This window comes from Petaurus breviceps, unplaced genomic scaffold (assembly GCF_028583685.1).
Source record: "Petaurus breviceps papuanus isolate PSGF00001 unplaced genomic scaffold, PetGlider_PUasm1.0 99, whole genome shotgun sequence".
NCBI lineage: Eukaryota > Metazoa > Chordata > Mammalia > Diprotodontia > Petauridae > Petaurus > Petaurus breviceps.
Genome location: NW_027187465.1, coordinates 18738743 through 18764267, shown reverse-complemented (window position 1 = coordinate 18764267; position 25525 = coordinate 18738743). Strand labels below are relative to the sequence as shown.

Below are 25525 nucleotides of genomic sequence, written 5' to 3'. Positions count from 1 at the left end.
ATCCAACTGCAAGTCAAAGTCAAGAACTGAGATCTACTTAAAGGAAAAATTAGTAAGATTGTAGAAGAGTTTACCTAGGAAACTAGATTTTTTAAAAATAGTGGCTTCTGAGTACAAGTGAGCTCCCTGCATGGCCAATATGTGTGTACTTCATGGAGGATCAAAATTAAGAGTTCAAGGAGGTCTTTCAGCTGTTTGACTGAACAGGGGATGGATGGAACCCTCTATAGGAGGGCTTTGGGGGTTTGATAAGGAAGGGAATGGCACAGTCATGGCGGCAGAAATACGACATGTCCTCATCACCATGGGTGAGAAGATGACAGAGGAAGAAGTGGAAGTATTGGTGGCAGGGCACAAAGACAGCAACAGTTGTATCAACTATGAAGAGCTAGTCCGGATGGTGCTGAATGGCTGAGAACAACTCCCCTTCCCACAAAGAACCCCCTAACTTTCTCAGTGTGAAAATCATCCTCTTGCCCCTGAAGCAACCAACTACATTTTCAGGGTTACCAACATCCTTACTGTCAACCCCCACCATATGTCCTCTTTGTCCTATTTGCTCTCTGCTTTCACCAAATAACCTTGCTATCAGCTCCTAAAAAAAAATAGTAGCTTCTTTTTCTGGAGCCCCAGTCTTCCATCTTCCATGTGACACGATTGCTTTAGTTGCTTTTGCCAAATTATAAGGACAAAGAGACAGAGCATTCTGTTGTCCTTCACAATTGTGTGGGACAAAAGACCCTTGCCCAAATTAAATTCAATAGCTCAGAGGTTTCTCAGAGAAACAAAAAGATCTTTATTACCTCCCATGAGAAGAGGGGAGTCATCACCGCCAGAAGCTGTCTGGTGAGAGAGGCCCCAAATACAAAATGTAAAGCTTGGTTATATATCCAAAAGACCCCCCCCCCCTTTTGCTGTCCTATGTTCCTATTAATCAGGAACTTAGTTGCAATCTGACCACAAAAATCTTGCTTACATAACAGGTAAATGTCAACGTTATCAATGTGGATGTGGAAACAGACAGTATATATCATCAGTATCAACTTAGATATGAAAGCAGATGATGACTGTTCTAACAATATCAATATGGACATGAAAGCAGATGATATTTGATGAATCATAGGGATTTTATGACAGGTGACCTGCTTGGAGTTTCATAACAGGATTTCCAATTTTATATTTGTTCAGGTCATATGGTGGTCAGTGGAAACAAGTCTGGGACATTTGGGCCTGTGGTTACACTTGCAGGGTCTATGCTTTCCCCTACTACGTATTAGCTAAGCTTAGCAAAAACTTCAACTTATGACCAGGGAAGTAAGGCAAGGGTCCTGGGCTGTCAGCTCAGGCTGCCAAGTCTTTGGTAACTTACTACAAAATCTATCTAGATTTCAGACTAGTACCTGAGAAGTTTCTACCTGTCTCACACATATAATTAAGTCTGGGGTCCAGGTAATCTATTATTAAATCTTTGAGATGTCATCACTTTTATCCTACTCACAATAAAAGCAAGGATTTGCATTGTCAATCTCTATCTGAATTTATCTGGTGATTATTGGCATTCCCTTTCCCTAGGGCTGCGTTGTGTGACCCCAAGTATTCTCAAGATAGAGACTGTCTATGAAATGTGTCCCATCTACCCCAAGCACAATGCATCCAAGCCTCTGAATCCTGCTTGTGGGCAGGTTCCTCTCCCAGATGTACCCTTTGAAACCTGGCAGATCGATTTTATCCAATTGCCACCTGCCTTTGCATACAAATATGCTTTGGTTATGGCCTGTATGTATTCCCATTGGGTGGAATTCTTCCCCTCTCATACTGCCACAAACTCTGGGGTAGCATAAATCTTCCCAGGAAACATCATTCCATTATGCGGGGTTCCTAAGGAAAACCTATCACTTCCACTTATCAGGAATGGTTGAAAGAGTTGGTTGGTTGCTGTTCTTCATTCTTGAAGAGGACCAAAGTGACATCGCCATGCTCTAGTCAATGTGTCAGACTGTGGCTGATCAGACCAATATGAGCTCAGAATGCTGTACCTCAGGTCAGGTACAAATTGTCTGTGTGAACATTTGAGGTGGATATTCCAAATCGGTGTACCCTGTGTTTCCTTTGAGCTGTCTAAATTTTACTTTGCTGGGATACTTAAAACCTCTTTTGCTAAATTCTGAGAAACCAGGCAACCTGTGACCTAAAGCCCTTCATTTAACCCTCCTAACTCTTACATCTAACACCATTTGGTTTCTGTAAGCTCAGTCCCTAGATGATAGCAATAGGATGCCTGATGCCACTGTACCTATGGGGTAGGAAGCATAGTAGCCAAAGGCTCCCTCCTACAAAACTGTATTGGGTTGGCTCAGAAGAGATCAGAGACTTGCCAATTTGTCTCACAGTCATGTTCTTTAGAAACTCCAAATGAAACTCAGCCCCTGATCCAACCAGATGACTGGATCTGCTGGAAATGTCATCTCCAAAAACATTCCTTGAAGCCACAGTGGAAAAGCCCCTTTGAAGTCCTTCTCACCACTCTCATTGCAACAAAACTCCAGGGAGTGAAGTTCTGGATTCACCTATCACATCTCAAGAGGGTAGTACTCCAAAGTGCCTTGGCACAGACAGGGGAACTGGGAGACTCCAGCAACCAAATCTCCTGGTGCTTCAGCACAGCTCCAAGAAACAGAACTCCAGGCAGGCAGATATCCTTCAACAGTCAAACCTTTTGGTGCTTCAGAGCAACTGTCCTCCAGGGCCCAGATCCCTCTGTACCCAAAGAACTTATGTTCTTGACCCCAGTATAGCACCAAGTCTATAGTTGCCAGCGCTTGAGACCACAGCACACAAAGTCAGTGATCAGGTCCCTGGTCCCAGCCCAAGAAGCTTGGGTCAGTGCCTGCTGTATTCCAGCAGGGGAGCTCAACTTTAAAAGCCAGGAAACAGGCAAACATCATGACTCAAAAGCAGCAGTGGACAATGACCCTATATTCTTACTATAGGGACAGGGAAGATCAAAACACAAATTCTGAAGAGGACAATATTGTCTATCTACCCATATCCAAAACCTCAAAGGGGAATATGAACTGGTCTCAAGCCCAAAAAGTCTTCTTGGAAGAGCTCAAGAAAGATTTAAAAAGTCAAACAAGAGAGGTAGAAGAAAAATTGGGAAAATAAATGATAGGTATGCAAGAGAGTCAGTAGCTCAGAAAAGGAAGGACAAAAATCGACTGTAGAAAACAAGTTCTTAAAAAGTAGAATTAGCCAAATAGAAAAGGAGGCTCAAAAACTCACTGAAAAAGTTCTTAAAAAGTAAAATGGGCCAAGTGGAAAAGGAGGTACAAAAGCTAATTGAAAATAATTCATTAAAAATTAGAACTGGGCAAATGGAAGCTAAAGATTCAGACATCAAGAATCAAACAAAATCATACATATGAAAAAATAGAAGAAAACAAAATACCTTATTGGAAAAATAACCAACTTGGAAAATAGATAGAGGAGAGATCATTTAAGAATTATTGGTTTACTTGAAAGCCATGATAAAAAAAGAGCCTGGACAACATCTTGCAAGAAATCAAGGAAAATTGCCCTGAGGTTCTAGAGAGGGTAAAATAGTCAAAAGAATCCACCAATCACCTCCCAAAAGAGATACCAAAATGAAAACACCAAGGAATATTGTATCCAAATTCCAGAATTATCAGGTCAAGGAGAAAATACTGCAAGCAATCAGAAAGAAACTATTTAAATATCATGGAACCACAGTCAGGATTATGCAGGACCTTGCAGTTTCTACATTAACAGATTGAAGGACTTGAAATAGGATATTCCATAAGCTTGGATTACAACCAAGGATCAACTACCCAGCAAAATTGAGCATCATCTTTCAGGGGGAAGAGATGAACATTCAGTGAAATAGGGAACTTCCAAAGCTTCCTGATGAAAAGACTAGAGCTCAACAGAAAATTTAATCTTCAAATATAAGATGTAAGAGGCATAAAAAGGTAAACAGGAAAGAAAACAATGACAGTATATTATTCAATAAAGGCAAACTGTTTACATCTCTACAAGGGAAAATGATACTTATAACTCTTGAGAACTGTACCTATTACAATATTTTGAAGGGGTATACATAGACAGAAGACACAGGTATAAGGTGACTTTGATGAGATAATAAAAAAAACTAAGTGGTAAAAATGAATTTTCCTTGTAGAAGAGGAAAGGGGGAGGCTGAAAAGTGCAAATTACATCACATGAAATGGCACAAAGACCTATTCCTGTAGAAGGAAAGAAGGGAAGGCAAACAAGTATTGTCTCAACTTTACTTTCATAGGATTTGACTCAGAGAGAATATCGCACACACTCAATTGGGTATAGTAATCTAACTTACCCTATAGGAAGTAGGAGGTGAAAGGGGGAAGAAAAGGGAGGAGGTGGTTAGAAGGGAAGGAAGATTGAAGAAGGTGGTGGTCAAAAGCAAAACTTTAGTGAAGATGGAAAGGGAGAAAAGAGAAAAGCATAAATGGCGGGGGGGTGAAAAATATGATGAAGAGAAAGACACAAAGATAGTCATCATAATTGTGAATGTGAGGGGGATGGACTCTCCCAATAAACAGAAGTAAATAGAGTGGGTTAAAAACCAAAATCCTACAATATGTTGTTAACAGGAAACACATTTGAAGCAGAGGGATACTCACACAGTAAAGGTAAAAGGCTGGAGTAGAATATGTTATGCTTCAACTGAAGTTTAAAAAAAAAAGCAGTGGTAGCAATCCTAATCACAGACAAAGCAAAAATAGATCTAAATAAAAGAGATAAGGAAGGAAACTATATCCTGATAAAAGGTTCCATGGACAATGAATATCATTACTAAACATATGCACCAAGTGGTATACCATTCAAATCCTTAGGAGAAGTTAAGGGAGTTACAGGAAAAAATAGACAACAAAATTATGATAGTGGGGAACCTCAAATTCCCCCTCTCAGAACTAGATAAATCTAATTACAAAATAAACAAGGAGATGAATAGAATTTTAGAAAAGTTAGATATGGTAGACCTCTGGAGAAAACTGAATGGGGATAGAAAGGAATATCCTTTTTATTGATGGTACATGATACTGACACAAAATTGACCATGTATTATGGCATAAAAACCTCACAACGCAATACACAAAGGCAGAAATATAAAATGCATCCCTTTCTAATGAGGGAAATTAAAATAATTAGGAACTATTTTACCAACTGTATGCCAATAAAGTTGACAATCTTAGTGAAATGGATGAATATTTACACAAATATAGATTGCCCACATTAACAGAAGAGAAAACAAAATACTTAAATAACCCAATTTCAGAAAAGAAATTGAAGAAGCCATCATCAATGAACTCCCTAAGAAAAAGTCTCCAGGGCTAGATGAATTTACAAGTGAATTCTACCAAACGTTTGAAGAATTATTTATTCCAATACTATATAAAATATTTGGGAAAATAGGAAAAGAAGGAGTCTTATCAAATTTTTTTATGATACAAATATGATGATTTTCATATTAGTTGATATGTCTAATGAATATACTAATAATTTCATTTTCTCACGAGCTGCATCTCTGGCTTTTAAGCCAGAGCTCACAACATAGTTTAAACGGATTAATCAAAACGCTGACAACACCCACAATCACTAGACCTTAAGTGAAGCTAATGAAAGATTGTAGAACCTGTTCCTGTCACAACACTCTGGCTCTGTACCCCACGGGAGGTGGTAACAACTTGACTCCAGAATTGTTTTGTGAGATTTGTTGGCTTCTCATGGGAAACCACTAAACTATTGTCTCTAATCCATCTTCCCTACTTATGAAAGTATATAACCTGTGCTTTTACTTCAGTTATGAAAACATTCCTCACTCTGAAATCAATGAATTAAACTACTTGATTACTGGCACTCCCTTTCCCTAGGCCTGCTTTGTACAGATCTCAGCATTTTCAGGTTAGAGATTGACTCAGTAAAAATCCTATTAATACAGGGTAACCTAGCAACCAGGGAAGTTAATATTTGAAAGACTTGGCCTCAATTTTCTGCTTCTGCTTTTGAAGGAATCCTGGAGCAGGAGGGAGATATTTTCACAGTCCAAGAGGGACATATTCTTTCTTTCTTGCACTAAGATGGGAAATAATTATCAACTGGATTTCCAGATCTTAGCACACCACTGAATTCCTCTGAAATTTCTCAATTATGATTGTGAAATCATACTATTCTATAATTTGTTCTTTGGATCTCTTGTACACAATTTTCCCTCTTACCTATGTCTTTTGGCCTCTGACCCATTCTTCCTCAGGTCTTTATTAAGATGGGAAACTAACAGGTATCATGCCTATTTGCCCAGTATGTCTTTTGTCATGGAAAGCTGCTTGCTTTCTCCCTCTGACAGCAATATGGACTCTGTCAGAGGGGGCATCCTCCCATGAGATTCCTGGCACAGAGATTTCATAATATGCAAGCTAAATTGCTTGACACTTTGGACACACTTGTTATAGGTACAAATTATGGCCTTTTTGAATTGAGGAATGCACCTTTATGAAAAGAAATGTATAATTATCTGGAAGCTTTCATCAAACTTCACTTTTGGCTGGGAAAAAAAGTCAATCCTTAGTCTCTCCCACCTGGTTAGTCATGAACTTGAAGGTCTAGGGTACTGGTGAGTCCAGTTATAGTCTCCTTCCATGAACTAGTAGAAACTTGGCATCCATATTTGCTGCCCAATATAGTCTCTAACTAGCCTTCTTTAGGGTCTCAATTGTAGTATCCTTGGGATGGGTCTTCCTGGTTTAAGTTCTTCCCATTATGTGGTGCTAGAGCAATTGCAGTCCTCATTGGTGCCTAGAGAGGTTACAGACCCCAATATTTTCACATTGCATGGAAAAGCAAGTGCTAGAGAGATTCATGCTAACTCTCCAATACGTTATATAGATGCTAGATACTATGTTGGAAGCCAAGGATGCAGACAAAAACATTCATCGCCTTAAGGAGTCTATGTTCTATCAGGATAGAAAACCCCAGGTTTGCACCACGCGAAAGTGACTGAAGCCCTGGCTCTGGCGTCAGAAGAGCTGAGTTCAGATCCCGCTTTTGGTGATTACCATCTGCTTGACTTGGAGGCCCAGAGAGCTTAAATACCTTGCCCAGTTTCATCTTTTGTGAAACTAGGAATGTAGAAATAATGCTCTCTGAAGTCCCTTGCAAATCTAGATCTGTGCTTCTAGGCTTCTTATGTAGGAAATGCATAGAAGCAAAGATGAGGTAACTGGAAACCTGTGCGATCAGATAGGAAGGGATGCTTGAGTAGAGTCTTGGAGGAAGCCAAAAGTTGTAAAAAAACAAACAAAAAAAAACCAGATGCTCCAAGGATGGGGCGCAACCTGGTCAAAGGTATCAAGGAAATTAGAACACTATGTGAAGAATGGCGGAATGTTCAGGCTAGCTGGATTGTAGAGTACACAAAGGGTTAAAGGACCTTAATTATTGACTAGAGGAGTTTTCATTCAATCCTAGATTGAGGGGGTTCCTACCTTCTGTGTCATGGACTCTTTGGCAGCCTGAAGGCTCAGACCAGTGTTTCATTGCCTATGTTCAGAATTGAACGGAACACGAAATTTGGGTTAGTAAAAATTCTGAGGTAATTCTACTTCCTTCCTCCACCAAGTTCACAAATCTATCCACTGACCTCTTCAGGGAGTGATAGCTGGTCTGTGGATCCTAAGATGAGAACCCTGTCCTGAAGGTAATAGGGAGGTGAATACCTTTAGTAAGTTGGCTCTCCCCTTCCCTTCCCTGCCTTCCTACCCATTCCATTCATTCCCAACCAACAGGGCTCTGGAAGGGTGACAGAAAATGCCATCTTCTTTTTCCTTCAGGATCTCGGGCAGAAACAGGGAGCCCTGGTGCACTTTAGCTGTGAGGGCAGCCTAGGGGAGGCTGTTGGAGGAGGCAAGTGTTTCTATAGCCTTTACCTTAGACATTTCTCAGGGAAAGTGAACTGGAGTAGGAGCAAGGGAAGGCAGGGGAAGGAGGAAGGAGGAAGGAGGAAGGGATCCCACAGGGCCCTCCTCTCATCGATTTCCTGGTGCAGCCTCCTGTTTTATCACTCTCCATTTGTTGAGTGTACCTGCAGGAGAGAGCAGGAGTGTTTGTGCTCCCAGGGGACCCTCTCCAGCAACTCTCCTCCCCTGCTCCCTCCTCATCAAGGATGATGGACTCATTCACTTGCATTCACCCTGTCAACAGCCTCCCCAGACCTGATGGAGATGGATTACCAGTGGTGCAGGCGATCTGGGACACTTCATTAATACTGCATTCCCCATTAACAGGCAGCCCCTAGCCAGAGACTGCAGAGCAACAGTGTTAGGGGGGAGGGGGAGGCCAGCCTCCAAAAAAAGAGTCAATTCGTCCACTTTTCATACAGCTCCCATTCCCGCTCCTCCTCCCCCCCCCCAGTCCTTTCACAATAGCAAAACCAGACAACCTGGAGAAAAACAATAGTTGGGCCTCCCCCTTTCCCCTCCAGAGGAATGGTGATCATAGAATTTAGACATCACCTCCCTCAGCATCTAATGTGACCCATCCTGAAATAGAAAGCATGGAATTTAAAGAACCAGTCTCTTAAAAATAAGAGTGATAAACTGAGGCTCAAGAATGGACAATTGACTTGTGAGCCAAGATGCCATTTATTTCCTGACAGTTCCTCCCAGTTTGTTGACCCTATTACTTCACACATTCTGGGGATTTGCTAATCTATATACATGTTTCTCCAGTAGAACGTAACCTCCTTTACAGCAGAATAACAGTTTCAATTTTACCTTTCCATCTCTACTATCTGCTACTGTGCTTGAGCTGCAACAGGAATTCAATTCTAATTGAATTAACAGTTGGACCCAGGTCTTTCTTCACTTTCTCTAAAGATTTTTTTTGCGCTATCTCCTACAAAATAACAATAAGACCAACACTTTAACAACATTTTCCCCCTCTCTAGATCCTACGTGACCAGATCTTGCCCCCAAATAAACTCACTCCTATTAAACAGACTTTGCCTCATCGTAGGAAATGATGCTGGTACTAGAGTGGGATTCAATCCCAGGTCTCTGAGCTCACATGATGCTGGGGCATGATTCTGTCTCACCTTCCTGATCTCTTAAAAGAGCATAATTGGGGGGGGGGGTGGAGCCTGCAGCTTTGAAGCCACATATGAAGGGCCACACATGAGGACCTAGAGGGCCACAGGTCCTCTACCTCTGGTAATCCTTACCCTTACTTCCCTCATAATGTTAATGAGGAAATCATGTGCAAAACTCTAGAGTACTATATAAATGACAGTTATCTCTATGGATACTTAAAGTATTTGTGAAATGTTTTCCATGCATTCTAATTTGAATCTCAAAACAACCCAGCCTGGTAGACCTTCAGGTCTTATTAGTCTCATTTAGTCTCATAGACCGTGATCACACAGCAAATACTAGAGGCAAGATTCAAACCCGAGTCTGACTCTAAAACTAACACTAAAACTATGCAGATGGTTTTGTTGGGGCATACTTTCACTTCACTGGGTTGAGATGAGTATATCCTAGGTCTTTGCAGATCTACATTATAGAGATATGTGGGGGTCTTGTCCATTGGTAACATGTGGGGAAGGAGAACTGGGGCCTAAGAGACAGTCAGACTGGTGATCAGAACTTAGAGAAACATTCTTCAACCAAGTCACTTATCATGGTCCATTTGTCTGATGGCCTCATGGAAATCACAAGCCACTGCTACCATTTTATAGGAGGGAGCTTTTCAATTTAGAACTGATAAGAGCAAATTAGGGGCAAGCTCAGCTTCTTATAGCTAGTATAAATAAGGAACAAAGAGGAGGAGAATAGAAATCAGGCTTCTAAAATTCTTTCTTTTTTAAGGTCATACATGTACAATCATGTTAAATATATTTCCACATTAGTCATTCTGTAAAGAAGAATTACAAGAAAAAAAGAAAATGGTCTGCTTCGATCTGCATTCAGACTCCATAGTCCTTTCTCTGGATATGGACAGCATTTTAAATCATGAGTATTTTGGAATGGTCATGTATCATTGCATTGGTAAGAAGAGATAAATCTATCAAAGCTTGTCATCAAACAATGTCACTGTTACTGTGTACAATGTTTTTCTGTTTCTCCACACCACTCAGCATCAGTTCACACAAGTCTTTCTAGGTTTTTCTGAAGTCCACCTGCTCATCATTTCTTATGTAACAAAAGTATTCCATTACATTCATATACCACAACCTGTTCAGCCATTCCCCAATTGATGGGCATCCCCACAATCCCCAATTCTGGGCCACCACAAAAAAACCTGCTATAAATATTTTTGCACATGTGGGTCATTTTCCCATTTTTATGATCTCTTTGGGATACAGATCTAGAAGTGGTATTTCTGCATCAAAGGGTATGCACAATTTGATAGCCCTTTGGGCAAAGTTCCCAGTTGCTCTCCAGAATGGTTGTATCAATTTAAAACTCCACCAACAATGCATTAGTGTCCTAATTTTCCCACATCTTCTCCAACACAAAGGTCATTTTCAAATGACTATCATCCACTCCAAAGCATTCAATCTTTTTGTTTGAAAGTGTCACCCTCAATCCTCCATCCTCCATTATTCATTTCAGGGACCACGAGTCCAAGTCAATTCAACAAGCTACTTTGAATTCCCTGGAATGATAGTGAATATCTAAGACCTGTGTATCAAGGCCATTGTTAAGACTCAGTGTAGGACATGAGTGGTATGGAAAAGTTTTGCATGACCTCATCTTTATAATCTATATTAAATTGCTTGCCTTCTCAAGGAGGTAGAAGAGATAAGGAAAAAAGAATTTGAAATTAAAAATTAAAAAATGAATGTTAAAACATTTTTACATGTAATAGGGAAATACTTAATGAAATAAATTTTTTTAAATGAAAAAAGACTCAGTTCATTACAGTGGGAGAGGTAAATAGGATCCATGCAAACTTCTGAATCTTCCCCAGTCACCAGAAAGTATTCTGGAACTAGTAGTGTGCACCAGTGTGCTCAAGGTTCTGTCCACCTGTGACCAGCCCCCATAATAGGTACAAGTGAAAGGAGAGAAATCCCTTTCATAACCACCCCACCCCCAATACTCTTCACTCTAAGTCTGAGGGGGAGATCTTGGAGGTAAGACTGGAAGATTAGTCAAGTTAAGGCAACAATTAAAGATTATATATCCTCCTCAAACTGGAATTATGCCCAAAGAGTTGTATACCCTTTTGAAACAGCAACACCATCATTGGGTCTATTTCCAAAAATAATTGGGGAAAAAGACTCCTAGAAAATATTCTAGAAGATATAGGTTTTTTCCTATTATGTCATTTTGTTAGAACTTGCAGATATGAACAATGACAAAAAAGGGATGACAGCCCTAGGTACATCCAGCTTAGCTTGCTTTTATAGGTCATGAGGACAGTTGCTTCTCAATCAGGTGAAGTTTCTTGTGTCCCCTCACCTTAGACTGGATGTTCCCCTGATCTATTCACTAATATTTTTGCCCCATATATAGTTTTGCTTTGTTGAACAAGTCACACAAGAAGTCCTTTGGGTACAACGATAAAGCAAGATGAGGGATTGTATGAGAGTCTTTCACACAATGACATTCTTTCATAGAATAATTTAAAATCAATATTCCTCATACTATGGAAATTTTTTCATTAAAAATAGGCAGATATCTAGAAACCTGAAATTCTTGGATCTGGTATTTGGTGTCTTAGTCAGAACTCCCAGGATGTCAGCCAGATTACCAATAGTGTCAGCTAGGTGTCTATAGGGATCAGCCAGATGTCCCTGGGTGTCAGCCCAATCTCCCAGCAGGTCAGCCCAATATCTCTGTGGGGCAGGAAGATGATTCCTGAGGGCCATAAGATCCCCGAGGGACAGTTAGATGTCCATCAGGGAGAGGCAATGCAGATCCAAGTCCAATAGTTCTCTCAGATACATTCATGCAATGGAGTTCTTGTTGGTTAAAAGAAAAGAAGGATTCATATGAATGCTCTTTCTTCACCCTTGGTGGCAGCAGCATATGGTCTTGAAGCTCCTGTGACTGCTAACCCGGTGAGGCCAACTGTTGTCCCTGAAAGGTGGGGGGCCTGGGGCACCAAGGACTGTAGGGCTGATGGGTGGTGGAGGTGAGGCAGGTGGGAATAGTTCTGTTTGGGGTGGGGCTGCTGCAACTGATGTGGGGGCTCCTCTGCACACCCAGAAGTTGATGGGTGATTTGAGCATATCTGTTCCATTGTCCAGCCTTGCTCCTGAGTATGTGGTGGTGGCTTCATTCCTCCATGAAAGGAGCTCTGTGTGTTATATTTCTCTGACCTTTGGTTCCCTGCAGGGCCCAAGAAGATGCTGAATAGCTAAAGTCTCCCTGGGATATTGACCTGGGGAGCACATGAGGCTGAATCTCAGTTGATGGTCCCATGGTTTGGGAGGAACCAAACTGATAGCCTTGGGAAATGCCATGTCCACATAAACCAGCAGCCTCAGTGACTGAAGCTGCACTCCCCCTCTCAAAGGAGCAGCCACTCCTTGGGCCAGCTTCCTGACTAGGCTCACCTGCCCAGGAAGGACACCTAGATGCACTGAGTGTTTGTATGTTCTTGCTCAAAAATTTACTCTTCTAGAATTTGACTTGGAGATCCATCTTCCAGGCACATCTGTCTTAAGCTGGTGGAAGCCTCAAATGTCTGCTTTTTTCTTTGTGCATACTGTCTGGCTCTTCTATTTTGGAACCATACATGTATTCAAGACTCAAGAATGCCAGTCATCCTAGAAAGTTCCTCTCTTATTTGATTCCAGGATAGAGGTTCTTTTGAAAAGACTTCTTAAGAATATTTATTTGTTCTTTATTGAACACCATTCATTTTCTTCTCGTTGTTGACTCAGAATTGTAATTAAAGGAATCCAGTTTCTCCTCTGGTGGTGGCTTGTTGGCTATCTTCTTTGGAGAGTCAAGAGATCAAATCCAAATGGTAAGAAATGAATCTAAAATTCTTTCAATGGATTGGAATGTCATTGCTCTATAAACTGAGAAATTGGCAAATACAGGATGTCTTCTGAACCGATAAAGCAAAAAGTAAGTAGTGCCTACAATGAATATAATAATCAGAGAAAAGTCTTTTGGATAATTGCAGAGGAAAAGAATAAGATGATGCTTTCTGGAAAGCATGTAGCACTACACTGAAAACAACTGGACAGTCTGTGCTTTGAATTAAATGCAGAACGGCTTCAGGAGGAATAGGCTTTCCTGCTCTGCAACTGAAGAAGGATGTATACATCCAAGAGGAAGTCAAATTAAAGCAAAAGAAGCATAGGATGCATAAGCTAAAAAGGATTCAAAAGCAAGACCAGGCCTTCTGTGAGCTCCTCTACACATGCCCCTACAGCAGAGGCAGGGATTCAGTGCCCAGAGTGGAGGAGCTAGACCAGTGCAGAATCTATCTGGAAACTGAGGAAAACAAAGGCACACAAATGGAAGGAATGTGCCAGCACAAAGAGTCAGATCCTACTCCTTAGAGAAGTTAGGTTGTATTCCAGACAAAAGTGAAAAATATGTATTAAGTTACTCTCATTCTCCTTTACTGACCTCCAAAAACCCAGAAATTATCATCCCAGGAAAAATCTTGGGACAGGGAGCTAGCAGAAAAATGAGGAGGAGCATTATATTAGCCTGGGAAACTTGGCTATCAACAGGAAAGGTCCCTCTCACTCTAGTGGAAAGGAAGCACAGTCAAGGACCACCTCAGCAAATGAGTGGGAGATCCTAAGCCCCAGGCTAGTGGAGTAGGCAAGCACCATCACCAGTACTCCCATGTGCCTTGGTACAACCAAGGAGAACCAGCAGATTCCAGAACAGAGAACCACAACATGCACTGGCAGGCAGGCATCCTTCAGCAGTCAGACCACTCCATGCTTTGGTGTAGCCCAAGGCAGACAGGTATCCTCCAGGGACCAGACCCTCCGTGTGTTTCAGGGTAGCACCAAGGAAAAATATCACCTGGCCTCAACCCACACAGCAGGCACAAGCACTTGGACCCCATCTCAGCATGAGGTAAGCTGCCAGCACCTGAAGCCTGAAACACAAAGCCAGGGACCAGGTCCCTGATCCCTAGCACAAGAGACTTGGGATAGTATCTTCTGTGTTCCAGCAGGAGAGTTCAACTTTAAAAAGACAGGAAGTAGGCAAAGATTATGAACAAAAAGCAGAAATGGACACTGACCATAGATTCTTTCTATGGGTACAGGGAAGATCAAAACACAAATTCAGAAGAGGACAACATTGTCAATATACCTATATTTGAAATCTTAAAGGAGGATATGAACTGATCTCAAGCCCCAAAATCCTCCTTAGAAGAGCTTAAGAAAGATTTTAAAAGTAAAATAAGAGGTAGGAGAAAAATTGGGGGGAAAAAAACATGAGATTATGCAAGAGAGTCAACAGAATAGAAAGAAGGACAAAAACTGATGTAGAAAACAATTCATTAAAAAATAAATTGGTCAAATGGAAAGAAAGTCCACTGAAGAAAACAGCTCCTTAAAAAGTAGAAGTCAGAGGGGTGGCCAGGTAGCACAGCAAGAGTACCGGCTCCAGTGTTGGGATGACCTGGAGATCGAATCCCGGGCTCAGATACTTAGCACCCACCCAGAAACACCTGGCTGTGTAACCTTGAACAAGTTACTTAACCCCGGTTGCTTAAAAAAAAAAAAAAGTAGAAGTCAGCCAAATGGAAAAGTACAAAAGCTAACTGAAGAAAATAATTCATTAAAAATTAGAATTGGTTGGGGGTGGCTTGGTGGCACTGTGAATAGAAAACTGGCCCTGGAGTCAGGAGGACCTGAGTTCAAATTCAGCCGCAGACACTTAACACTTACTAGCTGTGTGACATTGGGCAAGTCACTTAACCCCAATTGCTCTGCCCTCCCCCCTCCAAGAAGCAAAAAAAAAAAAAAAATCGAATTGGGCAAGTGGCAGCTAATGACTATGAAACATCAAGAATCAGTCAAATAAAATCAAAAGAAAATGTAAAATACTTCATTGGAAAAACAACTAACCTGGAAAATAGATCCAGGAGAGATAATTTAAGAATTATTGGTTTAGGAAAGAATTCTGGGAAGATAGCAAAGTCCAAAAATTTCAAGGTCTCAAGATTTTCCTCTGCAAAAAGATTTTTAATCTCTTTTTAGCACCTTTGGACAGACATGGAGCCATGAAAACAAATACATATAGAGGCAGAACAAGAGTCTTCTTAGGACACTCAGGGAAGACCTGAAGAAAATCCCAGGAGTAGACTTCTTCCCAGGGAAGAGCAAAAACCTCCAGGCTAGGGGTCACTTTAGCAACAAGCTGATTAAACAACAAACCCTGGGTTTAAAGAGCAAGTTAAGCCACTCTAGCTATAGAAACCTTTACCCTTGGGACAGTGAGGGAAGTTGAGTATCTGACCTAGGGAAGATCTAGGGTACCTCTGCTGACAAGGAATGTCTGACCCAGCTGTGCTGGTGCAGGAATGAGGGGATAAGAAGGAATCGGCACAGGCCTGGTGAGTGCAGCAGAAGTGTGGTGAGGATCCTGCTGGTTGTGAACACTTAACAGGAGGCTGGAGATCTTTGTTTTAGTTAAAGGTCAGAGGAAAGAATGGAAGTGGATCAGAGGCCGGAGGTACCATCCCCCATCCCAGAGAACTAGAGGTGTTTATAAAAACTAAATTATTATCCCCCCCTCAAAAAAAAGCACAAAGGAGAAAGAATCCAACCATATAGAGTTTCTATAGGAACAGAGAAGAGTGGGGTTCATCCTCAGAGGAAGATGTTGAAGCAAAGAAACCCTCTTCTGTCCCAAAGAGTAATGTGTCAAATGGTCACCTGCAGGAAAATAATTTGCTGAAGACCATCAAAAAGACTTTAAAAATCAAATGAGAGAGATTGAGAAAAATTTAAACAGAAAAATGAGAACACAAGAAAAATAAGAAGATTATGACAAGAAAGTCAAACAATGAGAAAAATAGAACCAGAATCTTAAGGAAGAAAATTACTCCTTGAAAACCAGAATTTGGCAAGGGGAAACCAGTGACAGATGAAGAAAGAATATATATATATATGTATATATATACATATATATATTTATATTTATATATATGTATGTATGTATATAAGGAATGAAAAAAAATAGGAGAATGTGAAACATCACATAAGAAAAACAGATCTAGAGAACAGATTAACATAAGAATAATTGGACTACCTGAAAGTTCTGATCAAAAAAAGACTCAGAGAATCTTGCTACAATGGTAAAGAAAACAATTAAAGAAAATTGTCCTGAAGCATTAGAACAAAAAGTGAAAGTAGCAATAGAAAAGTTCTACCTATCACCACCTGGAAAGGATATTACAAGGAAAATTCACAGGAATATTAAAGTTAAATTCCAAACCCCCCAGATCATGGATTAAATATTATGAGCAACAAGAAAAAATTTACATATGAAGGAACCAAAATTAGAATCACATAAGACCTAGATTTGTCTACACTAAAAGATCGCAGGTCTTGCAACACTAGATACTGGAGAGCAAAAAAAACTAGGTCTCTGGCTGAAAATACCATACCCAGAAGAACTAAACATAATTCTGAAATAAAAAAAGATGGACATTTGATCAACTATCAGAGTTCTAGGACTCTGTTAAAAAAAAGAAAAGAAAAAAAAAACCTTGAACTCAATAGAAGATTTGACAGACAAGAGCCAAGAGAAATGAGGTACATACCAATGACCAATTACAAGGAACTAAATAAAGATAGAATGTTTACCTTTTATGTACAGAAAATGTAAAACCTATGCCAAAGATTGTTACTGGTAATTAGGTAGCTTATAAGAAAGATTGGGGTAGACCTAAGTGTGATATAACTTCAAAAAGTTCAAGAGCAGCTAAAAGAGTAATTACCCTATACAAAAAAAGTGCAAGAAGAAGAAATGACACAGAGGAATTAGATGGGGGATGGGGACTGTTATTACTGGAAACCTACTTTCATCCTGAATGGGTTTAAGAGGGGAAAATACATATACAGCTAGAAAAGTATAAAATTCTTCTACATTTAAAAAGAAATAAAACTAAGGGGATAGGGAGGAAGAAGAGGAAAGAGGAGGATCTTTAGAGGGGAGGGTAAAATATGTTAAAATGGGAATAGAGTAGGATCTTTAGATTTAGAGGAATGGGCTAGGTCAAAGGGGTATACAAAAGGGTGTTTTGATTTAGGGAATGGGAAGATAAGGGAGGGATTGCTGGAGTAGGGGATAGGTTAAATAATAGGAGGGCAAGGTAGCAGATAAAAGTAAAGTAGAGGAGTTATGAGAGAGGAAAAAAGAAATGAAAACAAAAAAATAGTAGGAATAGAATCTCTTAGAGAAAGTATATGTATGTATATATGCAAATATCAATACCTATATTGTTCATGCTCAATTGTAGCCTTGGGGTGGTGGGTAGGGGGGAGGAGGAGGGAAAAAGAAGTAAAAAATGTACAGTAGTAAACTAAAGAAAACTTACAAGGAAACTAAGATGGACAGCTTTCAAGATATCACACTATTTAATATAGGCTTTTTTGAAATGGTAAATTGCTATGTATTCTGAATCCTCTATGTTCTGCTGTGTACATGACATGTTTTCTTTTCTTTTCTTATTTTGTATTTAACTTTATAATGTTTCTTTTTCTTTTATGTGCTTAAGTTCTACTATTTGTCTAAAATAAAAAAAAAAAAAAAGAATTATTGGTTTACCTGAAAGTCATGATCGAAAAGAGCCTGGACAGCGCCTTTCAAGAAATAATCATGGAAAACTGTCCTGAGGTCTTAGAACCAGAGGGTAAAATAGTCATTAAAAGAATCCACCAATCACTTCCCAAAAGAGATCTAAAAATGAAAATATCAAGGAATACTGTAGCCAAATTCCATCATTTTCACGTCAAGGAGAAAATGCTGTGAGCAGCTGGAAAGAAACAATATAAATACCATGGAACCACAGTCAGAATCATGCAGGATTTTGAAGCTTCTACATTAAAAGATTGGAGGACTTGAATACGTTATTCCATAAGGCAAAGGATCTTAGATTACAACCAAGGATCAACTACCCAGCAAAACTGAGCATCATATTTAAGAGGAGGAGATAAACATTCAACGAAACAGGGGACTTCCAAATTTTCCTGATGAAAAATCCAGAGCTGAAGAGAAAATTTAATCTTCAAATACAAGACTCAAGAGAAGCACAAAGAAGGTAAACAGGAAAAGAAAAAAAAATTGTTATTCAAAAAGGGTAAACTTTGGAAAGATTATACTTGTAACTCGAGAACTGTATCTTTAATATGACAATTAGAAAGTGTTTACATAGAAAGAGGGTTTGGATATAAGTTAACTTTGATGTGATGATTAAAAAATTAAGGAATGGAAAAAATTATACTGGGAGATGAAAGGGGGAGATTGAAAAGGGTCAATTACAACACATGAAATGGCACAAAGACCAATTCCAGTAGAGGGAAAGAAGGGAGGGAGGTGAGTAATGTTTGAACCTTACTCTCATAGGATTTGGCCCAGAGGGAAAATTATACACACTCAATTGGGTATAGAAATCTAAATTACCTTATAGGAAGTAGGAAGGGAAAGGGGGAAAAAAAGAAAGGAGGTGGATAAAAGGGGGGAGAGTTTGAGGGAGAAAGTGGTCAGAAGCAAAACACAGGTGAGGAGGAAAAGGGAGGAGAGAAAAAACAGGTGGAAAAATAGGATGAAAAAAAGACAATTAGTAATCATAACTGAATGTGAATGGAATGAACTCTCCCATAAAATAGAAGTGGATAGTAGAATAGATTAAAAGTCATGATCCTGTAATACACTGTTTACAAGAAACATATTTGAAACAGAGATACACACAGCATAAAGGTAAAAGATTGGAGCAGAATATATTATGCTTCAGCTGAAGTTAAAAAAAAAGCAGGGGTAGCAATCATGATCTCAGAAAAAGCAAAAATAGATCTAATTAAAAGGGATGAGGCAGGAAACTACCTCCTGCTAAAAGGGACCATAGACAATGAAGAATATTATTACTAAATATATGTATACCAAGTGGTAAAGCAACAAAATTCTTAGAGAAGTTTAAGTGAGTAAGAAGAAAAAGAGCAAAATTATACTAAGTGGGGGACCTCAACTTCCCCATCTCAGAAATAGATAAACCTAATCACAAAATAAAGAAATTAAGGGTGTCCATTATCAACACTGTTATTCAATATTATACTAAAAATGTCAGCTTTAGCAATAAAAGAAAAAGAAATTGGAGGAATTAGATAGGCAAAGAAATTAATCTCACACTTTGCAGATGATTATGATACTATACTTAGAGAATCAGTTTAAAAAGTACTTGAAATTATAAACAACTTTAGCAGAGTTGCAGGATATAAAATAAACCCACATAAATCATTAGCAAACAAAGCCCAATGGCAAGAGATAGAAAGGGAAATTCCATTTAAAGTTACTGTAGACAATATAAAAATTTGACCTGTCAAGACAAACCCAGGAATTATATGGACACAATTATAAAACATTTTTCACACAAAATAAAATTCGATCTAAATAATTGGGAAAAAAAGATAATTGGAAAAATAGGCTGAGATAATAAAATAAAAACGACAATTTTACCTAAATAATTTATTCAGTATCATACCAAATTACCAAAAATTATTTTATTGACTAGGAATAAAAAACAAAATTCATTGGGAAGAAATGCAAAAGATGGTGTCTTAGCCATACCAGATCTAAAACTGTATTATAAAGTAGTAATCATCAAAACTACTTAGTCCTGGCTAAATATGAGAGCTGTGGATCAGTGGAATAGGTTAGGTATACAAGACACAGTATTCAATGACTATAGGAATCTATTGTTTAATAAACCCAAAGACTCCAGTTTCTAAGATAAGAACTCATTATTTAACAAAAACTGCTTAGGAAAGTATGGCAGAAACTAGGCATACACCAACAACTTACACCATGCACCAAGATAAAGTCATAATGGTTTTTATTTAGATATAAAGGATGATACTATAAGCAAATTAGGAGAGCCAGGAATAGTTTACCTGTCAGATTTACAGAGAATGGAAGAATTTATGACCAAACAAGAAATAGATTATGAAATGCAAAATGGATAACTTTGATTATATTAAATTGAAAAGTTTTTACAGGAACAAAACCAATGAAGTCAAGAATTGAAGGCAAGCAGAAATCTGGGAAACCCATAGTCATGTGAAAAAAATGTTCTATATCACTATTGATTAGAGAAATGCAAATTAAAATAACTCTTTGGTATGACATATCACCTATCAGATTGGCTAACATGACAAAACAGGAAAATTATAAATGCTGGAGAAGGTGTGGGAATATTGGAACACTAATGCTTTGCTGGTGGAGTTGTGAACTAATCTAACCATTCTGGAGAGCAATTTGGAACTCTGCCCAAAGGGCTATAAAACTGTGCCTATCCTTTGACTCAGCAATATCACTTCTAGGTATGCTATCACAAAGATCATAAAAATGGGAAAAAGGACCCACATGTACAGAAATATTTATCACATCTCTTTTTGTGGTGGCAAAGAATTGGAAATTGAGGGGATGCCCATCAATTGGGGGATGGTTGAACAAGTTGTAGTATATGAATGTAATGGAATATTATTGTGCTATAAGAAATGAAATGATGAACAGGCAGACTTCAGAAAAACCAGGAAATACTTATATGAACTGATGCTGAATGAAATGAGTAGGACCAGGAGAACACTGCACATAGTAACAACAACATTGTGCAATGATCGACTTGGATAGACTTAGCTCTTCTCAGCAATGCAAGGACCTAAAATGATTCCAAAAGACTCATGATGGAAAATTCCATCTACATCCAGAGAGAGTCTGAATATAGATCGAAGCAGACTATTTTCTCCCGTTTATGCTTTGTTTTTTTTCCTCAAGTTTCCTCCCATTCAAATTCTTCTATAAAACATGACTAATGTGAAAATATGTTTAATAAGAACATATATGGAGAGCCCATATCAGATTGCATGCTGTCTTGGGGATGGGGGAAGGGAGGGAGGGAGGTGAAAAAAATTTAAACTTATGGAAGTGAATGATGAAAATAAATATAATTTTTTAAAAGAAATTATGAGGAGGCAGACTTAACCTGGAAAGACTTACATGAACTGATGCTGAGGGAGAAGAACCAGGAATACATTGTACATAGTAACAACACTGTGCTATGACATTGATAGACTTAATTCTTTCTCAGCAGTGCAAGGATCTAAGACAACTCCAAAAGATTCACGATGGAAAATGCTATCCACATCTAGAAAAAACAAACGATGGAGTCTGAATGCAGATTGAAGCATACTATTTGTTCTTTTTTTTCTTGTGGTTTCTCCCATTGGTTCTAATTCTTCTTTAGAACATGACTAATGTGAAAACAAAAATAAAATGAAACAAACAACACAGGAAAAAAAAGAAAAAGATGTACTATATGAAGATAATGACTCTGATCTGTCATTGGAAAAACTTGTAGCTGTGCTTGACCTGCTCCATCAGCTTCAATCAGAGACAGATAAGTTGAAAGCTGAGGATTTAAGAACCTGAAAAGTGTTTGAAGTTGTCAGCGAAAACTGGCTCTGTGTTGGGAAAAGTGTTCCTACAGCCAGAAGCATAGAGAAGACTTTGCCCCCAGAGATGTCATTCCTGCTCTATGACTGTGAGGTGGTACCATTGAGGTAGGGGGTGCCCAGAGAGCTCTGCTGGCATCCCAAAGTAAGAAGAAAATTGGAAGTTCTTCTTGGAATTTAAGCTGAAAGAGGAGTGGAACACAGAAGTTGAACTGTAGGAATAAAACTATTCAAAGGATTGTGTGGTGAATGGGCAGAAATTCATGGAATATGTGATTGAACAGTGAGAGATGCATTGTTTGGAGAAAAAAAAAAGCAAAGGAATAAAAGTATCTAAAGAAGAGACAAATATAAGTTGAAATGTTTTGTGGCAGTGCCCCTAGAATTCCTAGCAGGAGGAAAGGTTAGGATCCAAAATACTCCAAAAATTCTCAGTTAATCCTGGAATATTGGTTCCCTGGAGCAAAAGATGATGAATCCCTGCCAATGGGAAGCATAGTTTCCACTAGATGAGACTTCTGAACAATGGATATTCTCAGCCATCCCTACTCCAAAAAAACCTTCTAGATTTGCTAAATTCCATTAGCATTTCACACTGTATTATATCCAAGTACAAAGTAATTTCTTAAATGTATTTTCAACAGGGCATGTTCCATAGAAAAATTAATAAAGTATGTGTTTTTTAAATGGTCCTTTCTAACTCTATATCTGTCACCATTTGTCTCTTGGTATGGCATGTCACATGCTGGCAGATGCAATTGTTGTGTTGGTTTTACTTTTAAGCAAAATGCATAAGGCATTTTGTATTTGATGTCAGAAGACCTGGGTTCAACATCTGATCCTTGACCTCAAGGGTTTAGTTTCTACACCTGAAAAAATATGAGGGCATTAGGCTAGGTGATTTCCTAAGGATTTTAAGAAGTGAAGGAGAGATGGACATTTATATTTGTGTGTGTTATGTATATATTATATATAATATATTATGTATAATCTTGATGCTTTTTGACTTTAGCATCAAAATAGGGCTTGTCCTGACTATTGAGCACCATTGATTATGTCAGTAATAAAATCTCCACCTGACTTTGATCCATAATCTGGATGCATCCAGATCTTAGCCAGTCTTTTATCTCCTACGCACAGCCCATGTATTGTCATTCTAGTTTGGTAAAATCTCCTCTTTGTTCCAAGAATAGACCTCACTGCTTCCATATATTCAATTGTATTCTTTCCATTTGGGGGCATTCTCTTGAATCTATCCCATGTCAGACAATTCCAAGCCCTTCTACATGAAACCAATTCTTGTTTTATCACCCCCATCCTTTTCTAAGGAAGGGACCTCACAACATAGAAAATCAGAGCTGAGAGGGATCTGAAAGCACCTATGACTTAGTATTTTTTGCTGTTGTTTTAGTGTGCATGTACGTTTTAAGCAGTTGAGCTGAGGAGATAAAGATCTTGTCAGATCTTTGACAAGGGGGAAATGGTTTCGATGACTTTCCTTGTGTGTGCTTTGGCTCCATCTCTCCCTGCCCTGCCACCCCCAAGGCCAAACCTCCAAGTCCAAAGATCAATTATAATCCTTATTTAGGCTCTAATAATTGAACAGGGGCATTTAGCTGAACAAAGCTAGTCAAGACTATTCAAGGCAGGAGGGACCCAATTGACATTTTCTAGATTTTGGCTTTAATGAGAACAAATATTAGCAACACCCCCCCACCCCATTTAAAGCAGGGAGGTGCCTCTTCTCCTGATACCCTGCTGAGATGATTATCCAGTCTGTAGATTACTATCGGAACAGAAATACAAACCATGGGCATCCACCTCTTTAATGAGAGCTGACATTGGCTCCAGACCTCCAGAAGTGAATTAGGGAAAGAAGACTGTCTCAATGAAATCTCCCCTCCAGGACCCCTTGCTCCCAAGAGATTAAAGATCCCTTTATCTACTAAGGGGAGTCATTATGGACATCTATACCAAGGCAGAAAAGACCCAAGGCTTTATCGAATTCAAGTCAGTCTTCTTGTTTGCATTTATTTAGAAAGAGAATAAAAGCAGGTAAAAAAAAAAGACTGGAGAATTCACTTTTGCTACTTCCCTAAGAAGGAAGATTGACTGTGAAGAGTTTAGATTTGTTCATCAAGATCAGGTTCTTTGGACTGTGCAAAAGAATTGCAAGTACTCATTCATAAAACCAGAACTGGACACACTTCAAAGATTATAACCCAATCTCCTCATTTTACAATTAAATATAAAAAGAATAAATGAACTTGCCCAAGATCATGGGAGTAATTGAAGGTGATATTTGAATGCAGATCCTATCTCCTGATTCAAGTTATGTACTTAAGTCCAAAGTGGGCTCAGAACTCTGGAACCAGAGTCTCCTGAATGTGACTCACTCTAACTGAAATAACTGATGAACTGTGTGAACACAGGCAAATCACTTCTGTGACTATTTCTTTATTCAGAAAATGAGTGTAGTATTTCCTCTACTAATCTCAGTGTTGTAAGAAGCATGTTATTGGAATCCTTACAGTGCTGTGTAATGGAGAATCATTCCTCTCAAAAGCATCTACTTATGCATTTCTATCTTGCGACCTTTGGCCCAGCCCATGAAAAGATTCTTCCGAAATGCTTCCATACACCCCTAAGCCGCTCTCCAGCTTGAGAGCCTGATTCCATGGTGTGTCTGGGATGTTTTCTTTTCCCATCATCCTTCAGGACAGAAGAGGCTGCCTTGAAAACCTTTTCCCCCTATTCTAAGGTTCTTTGACAAGAATTATCTTGCCTCTTTCCACTGTGAGAAATGCATCCTGTGAACCCTGTCTTTGAAGCATTGCAATTGTTTTCTACTAGACTGAAGCTGATGTAACATCAAGAAAGCTAGACTTATGTATGTATGGATAGGAGTTTCTTGCCCATCTCAGGCAGAGTTGTAACTAGGATGAAGTGACCAGAGCTTTGTATTTGGGTATTACAGCTTAAATGACTTGATTTAATTGAAATAGGGGAATCCTAATGAGGAAACTCCTGCCAATGCTGACTAGCTAACTATTTACCATGCAGCTACTATTCCTGAGCAGTAACCATGGCCACTGAGAGGCTCAGCATTTTTTTTCATGGTTATATCCATAGTTATCACAGAAGGAACTTTAATCCCTTGGCTCCCTGATTCTGGGACTCTCTAGTCACTATACCACCCTGCCTTTAAAAATTATAGATGATCAAAAAAAATTATACATGATCTTCAAGATTACACCATTTAGAAGTATTTCATTAGATTTTGACAGAAAGGATGGTGAGAAGTGTGGAGCTTGTAGCACAACAAGCTGAAAGGGAGACAAGGAACGATGTCAGAGAAATGGATGGTTAACAAAAGATGAGCTGGTTATTTGGTAACAGTATAGTCAGACAACAGCCTACATGCTCCACTGACATCATCATGGTATTTAGATAAATCAGAGAAGTTTCCGCTCCTTCCTGAACCATAACCGGTAAAAATGATAAACTTAATATTTATTTTTAACATTCCATTTAAAATTTTGAGTTCTATATCCTTTCTTTCCCTCCACTGTCACCCAGGAGAAAACAAGCAACAATATCAATTATAATGTGAAATCAAGAACACATTTCCATATTATTCATTTTGCCAAAAAAAGCAAGAAAAATTAAAGTGAAAAGGTTATACTTCACTCAGAGGTTATCAGTTCTCCCTCTGGAAGTGGATAGCATTTTTCATCATAAGTCCCTCAGAATTGTCTTGATAATTTCATTGATCAGAATAGCCAAGTCATTCACAGGTTA

The 25525-nt window shown here is 39.0% G+C and overlaps 1 pseudogene; it reads left to right on the top strand.

Annotated features, from left to right (window-relative positions):
- The first annotated feature begins 271 nt into the window (after positions 1-271).
- On the top strand, positions 272-22353 carry LOC138156191 (protein regulator of cytokinesis 1-like; annotated as a pseudogene).
- The last annotated feature ends 3172 nt before the right edge of the window (positions 22354-25525 follow it).